Raw genomic sequence first — 6,222 nt, 5'->3', positions numbered from 1 at the left:
TGCTATATTTGTAGTAAATATAGAATACAGAAAGAATTGTTAATTTTTCCTCAACAAAAATGTTGGGAAACCGATAATTTTTGTGAAAGAAAAGCTTTTTAAAAGCTTAGCATCGAAAGTATAAACAATAAGATTATACAGACGGTTTTAATTCTTGTTTAATTTCAAGTAGACTGAGAAATTTCTGATGTCTGAATGTCACATATATACATTTTTACATACATTATATATTTAACATTGTAAATCAGAGGTTCGCGGCAAACGATCGCTTCCACTGAGGATAAAAAACGGTTATTCGAATTGGCCGAAAAATGTTAGTGATATATAGAAAAAAATAAGCAGTAAGATTCATTTGAAAACGTAGGACAATAATGTACATTGCTAGAAATGTTCTCTGAATTTCATTAACATTTAATGTACCCTGGTGAATGAAATTTAAATTCTCTGAACTGAAGACTGTTAATGTACATATATTAACAAGATTTAAGTTTATGGTAACTTAAAAGTTGTAAAGTGTATTGAAATTTAATGTACTTTTCATTTACGGATATGAATGATATTTTAATTAACTGTAATACGTTAACGTTTAACATTTAATATATTTACGTTTCTTATATTTCATTAACTATGTTAGGTAAAGTAGTTACATCATTCAGTTTTAGTTACATCATTCATTATTTTTAATTTCGTACATAATTATAAGCGTCCTTTACAGGTTACTTAAAATTCATTAAGAAATTTTTAAGCATTAACAAATAAAAAATGTTGATTTGCTTACTATTTACGTTTTAATTAATTTTTTCGACAATTAAAAACGCGACAATTTTGCGTGACCGAATTGCAACGTCTGAAATGGAGCGAGAAGTCGCGAACTCCGATCTTTTACATTCTGTCTTACAACTCGGCCAATTCGGTCTGTATTCATAGTCAATTCTTATATTTAAGGGGATACTGGAGTAACCCTTTAAAAACCGAAAAAATAAAAAATTACAGATTTCTTTATCCATTTTACCTTCAGCGTTGTTCGCCATACCTACTGAAATAAAAATAGATAAAGAAATTTGTAATTTTTTATTTTTTTCTGATTTGGACTACATTACTGTTTATATTTTAATTGTGAAAAAGGATTTTTAAATCTTTGTAAAGGCAGTAAGGAAAATACTTATTTGAACAATAACAGGTAAAACAAAACAATTTTAGGATCTCCTTAAGATGTCATGAACCAGTCAGAATATCGCATTAGCATCTTAAAGAGATGCTGGAATGACCAAATTATCGATTTACAATCATATAAAAATTTCTAAATTGAACGGAATAAAAAAATCTTTTACGAGATTAAAGTAGTCGTAAAATTACGAGGTGATACAATGGATTTTATACTAAAATCGAAAAAAAATTAAAAATTTACTTAACTTTTTTTCAATTTTAGTATAAAGTCCACTACACCTTCTAACTTTGCGTCTACTTTAATCCTGTAAAAGAATTTTTAATTACATTCAGTCAATTCGAAGACTTTTTTATGATTGTAATGACATTGTAACGATAATTTGATCACTCTAGTATCCCGTTAACATTACTTAATTTCTTCAAACTCTGCGTATTGTAATGTACATCAAATTTGAACACATTAAATTAGACGCCATTGAAATTCTTTAATTCCATCTACATCATCTGAGATCTCTTCCTGATATATATAATAACGTACATTTTGGAAAAATAGTCAAAATTTCGAAAAAATTAATTGTTTAGTGTATAATGAATTACTTATTATAAAGTACGCATGAATTGAATTAAAAAAAAATCTTTTTAACATGGTTAAAAATAAAATCTGTAGGTTTGGAGGGGTTAAAATGGTCTTAAAATAAGAACAGACTATGAATACCGGCCGAAGTAATCGATCCGCAATCAACCCGGGCGCCGTTTTGCGACGCCATGTAGATGAGAGCCGTCGCCGCGCCGTGAACGAGATTTCCGAGGTCTCTTCGTGTGTCGCGAGCGAAACGTGCGTCCGTCTCGCATTGACGGGCATGCGGGCCGCGCTCCGTTTTCTCGCCGTAAGCGAGACTACAAGAATAAAAGGTGAGGATGCGGCGTATTACGAAAAGGACACGCCTATCGCGAAAAGATATTATGGATGAGATAAAGGTGTGCGCAAGAGGCGACGCAAATGCCTTGACCCTTTAATCGCAAAGTCAGAATTATCAACGATACAAAGCAGCAGTGTGCGACACTGCAACGCCAGATTGACGCTCTGATTTATTTCCGTATTAATCGAAGAAGATGGCGACCTCATAAATAGATAGGCGCGCCTGAATTATTCGTTTGAAATTTCTCCCATTCTTTCGCAATGAACGTCCTCGATTATCGCTGATTATATACGTGGGATGTCGTAGAAGAACAAATAAAAGATCGAAGATAAATACAGAAAAATATTCTATTGCTAAAAAAACCGATTACTCAGTCTATATTCTTCCTTTTAAGTAACAGTTATCTTTAATAAAGAATATTTTCTTATAATAATCTTAAAATACATTTATTAAAAATTTTAGAGAATCTCATTATTATGTACTCAAAAGAATTAATTTTTTTAAAGAATATCATAAAATTGATCGAAGAAGCGACTTCACATAATAAACAAATCGAATTTGTTTTGATTTAATAATTTAGATTGAAGTATTAAACTTACTAAAATTCAAAATATATTTAGAATGAATTTAATGCTTATGATGAACTTATGATAAATTTACGGATGTATGAACTTTTGAAATATTGGAAACAAATAATTATTATTTGCGTATACAGTATGTACTTATCTATGTGCATTAAAACAATCTCGATTATTATCTTGGCGTTACGCGATATTTCCATGACTCTAGTTATAGTTACAAATGCAATAAAAAAAATTTTCTAAATCTAAGTAATATTTTCTTGAGCAGTGCTAAGTAAACATTTCCTTATTGCAAATAAATATTTACTAAATGTAAACATATACTATTTAAGTATTATTTTCATACTTTCTTTTTTTAAATAAATATTTATTTACAATACAGAAATGTTTAATTAGTTATTCAAGAAAATATTATTTAAATTTAAGAATTATTTTCAGTGTACCTACTTTTCTTTCATTACAATGTACGTCAACGTTCGCAGTTGAAAGCCTAGATTTATGCTCGATGAGCAATATCGAAAAATCTTATCTAAAAAAATACGTCAAAAACACGACAAATATTCGTGTGAGCTAAATCTGATTTATACCTATTTCTATCAAGTAGATCAACTGTAATCTCAGTTGAACTTGCTTTTTACCTTCTTCTAGTCCTAAAAATTAGAAAAACACAACGAGTGAATTAAATCAAGATTAAAATTAATCTATATTGGTAAAAATAGACATAAGCAGGTATTCGAAAAAGATAGAGTAAATTAAACCAAGATTAAAGTTAATCTACATGGATAGAAATGAACATTACGGATCTCTTCGCACATACTGGCGTCGTGACACAGATTAATAAATCAATATTACGTCATGATCTCTATTAATTTCTCAGACGGTTCCAGGTAGCCAATTCGAGGAGTCGGGAAACGATTCAGCGGGTAAATCCTCTATTATTATCCCACCCGCGGATTCCCTCATCAACGGTATATATTTGTGCGAAGCACGACGGCGCGCGTGGAGAGGAACGACGGTTCTCGATAATCCTCGGTTGCGTCGGAAACGCCGCGCCGTCTAGAAAGTAACGCTCCACATCGACGACCTTGTTCCTAGGATCTACATGCCGCCGTCGATCTCGGCCTCGGCTCAGCGTGGCGTATCCGCGACCGATCGGCCGCTTTCGGGCCTTCTACATATCCGAGATAACGCCGGTGGATGTCGATAGTCGACGACGGAATTGGCCGGAGCTTTTTTCTCGACGCAAGGACGAGTTCGAAATCTCTTAGGCACATTCTACAATAAGTTATTAGTAATAAATCAGAAGTCAGAAGCTAGAAACTGACTAATCACAGTGAGAAGAAATGTGAGAAGAATAATTGACTATGATTGATCAATTTCTAGTTTCTGATTTCTGATTTATTACTAATGGCTTATTGTAGGATGTGTGTTATTCAAGTAGCTTCGCGAAGAATCCATCATGCGAGAAGGATCCACCCTCTCGTCTCGATCAACGTTTTGATTCCATGCGTAACACAAAAATGACCTCCTTTTATCCGCGATGGGAACGAACGCAATGGATTTTCGTCCTATTATACTTTTCGTCCTATTAACTAATTTATGAGTGAATTCAGTTACTAGCTGCATACACTGAATTAATGCATATTAATACTAAGAGTATTAAACGTTTCTTATTCACTAAAAGGATCATGCGAACAGATTTCTATGAAAATATATATATATATATATATAAAATATCAAATTATTATAAAAATAAAGACTAAAGAGAAAAGACTAATTACTTTTGAAATTATTATAAAAATAAAGAGAAGGATAAAAAATCCTAAACTTAAAAAATATTTTATCAGTGTAGACATAATTATTGGAAAGTTAAAGAATTTCAGACTTATATCTTTTACATATACTTCTAGTTAAAAAAAAGTTGCTTCATATAAATTATCTAAATGTAGTGATATAATATAATTAACTTTGATAATGAAATAATACATATATTCTGTTAAGTAACGTTAAATAACATTAAATAACGTAATAAATTTATTATTAGATATTTATTCGTTTAAAATATTTATATGCGTTCACATTTAATTAATTGCTAATTTCATATAGTTATAGCAGTTAAATTAAATAAAAATAAATTAAAATTTTTAGTATACACTAATCTAATATAATATATATGCAAGTGACCGAATTTTGCTATTAATTTTCCGTCTCCAATCTGCGGCCATATTTTTGAAAAATATTGCATATAAAAATAAACGAAAATACTATAACACATGTTATACATATTATAGATTTCTTTAATAGTTTCGTATATAATATTTTTTCAAAATAAGACCTTTGAGTTTTCTTTTTAGCACGCAAGCGAAATTTTACTCTCAAATTTCTCCAAAATAAAATGATTGAAAGTGAAATCCGATTTCCCCTTCTAAAGTATCTTGTAATATCTATTTGATAATGTAATAGAGATACGTGACCTTCTTTTCACATTTTTTAAAAGCTTAAAACAGTAAAAAAAACATGGATATAAAACAAAAAAGACTCAAATTGCTGATGTAGTAAAAATGAACAATTGTAAATTGTAAGTGAAATTTAGACCGATAAAAATAAATCAAATAAGAGAAAGATTCCTATTTTTAGCTAAAGCGGATCTTAGTGTTTATTAATATTCATGTGCAAAGTAAAAACATGATAATAGATGGAGGATTTAGTAGAACGATCTGGATCATTCTTGAAGAGAGATCGAAATCGAATTCTCGCATTCGAGCCTAAAGCTTTGTATCCACGACGCTTAGAAATCAGTCCGAGACCTGGACAGAGAAAAAATCAACAAATCACATTTGAACAATTCGGTCACATGACCAATACGATTTGTTTCTCTATTCGAGATCTCGGACCGATTTCTAGCAAGTCTTAAGCGTGAACGCGACCTGTGAACCGAAGCGGCTGTATGACGTCATCGATCGCTCTCGATTCGAACCCGCTTCGGGGCCGTGTGTTTATCCGTGTCAGAATGGTACGCAATAAAATTATCGATATCGATAGAAATATCGTCCATGAATATATTCATCAATTCAAAAACCATTTAAATTCACCCTGAATGAATAGACATTATATCAAATACATTAAATAAAATGAATAGATTTTTCATTTTGATTAATCAGATTCGATATACCATATTCGATATAATGCCTATTCATTTATGTGAATAAGCATTATATCGAATATGGTATATCGAATCTGATTAATCAAAATGAAAAATCTATATATAATGCCTATTCATTTATGTGAACAGGCATTATATCGAATATATCGAAGATAAATAGCTTTGAATTGATGAATATATTCATAATTGATATTTCTATTCGATATCGACAATTCTAGTACGCAATAAGTGACACACGCACACAAGGCGGATGAGAAAAAGAGTTCATCTACTCGAACGACTGGACGAAAGAGCTTGGAGCCATCTTCGTGATCGCACGCGGTGGCACCAAAATTCCGAACTCGGGGAAATTGGGACCGCCGGTCTCTCTCTCTCTCTCTCTCTCTCTCTC

Source organism: Mycetomoellerius zeteki, unplaced genomic scaffold (genome assembly GCF_001594055.1).
Source record: "Mycetomoellerius zeteki isolate Tzet28-1 unplaced genomic scaffold, Tzet1.0 scaffold172, whole genome shotgun sequence".
Lineage (NCBI taxonomy): Eukaryota > Metazoa > Arthropoda > Insecta > Hymenoptera > Formicidae > Mycetomoellerius > Mycetomoellerius zeteki.
This window is presented reverse-complemented; position numbering follows the sequence as displayed.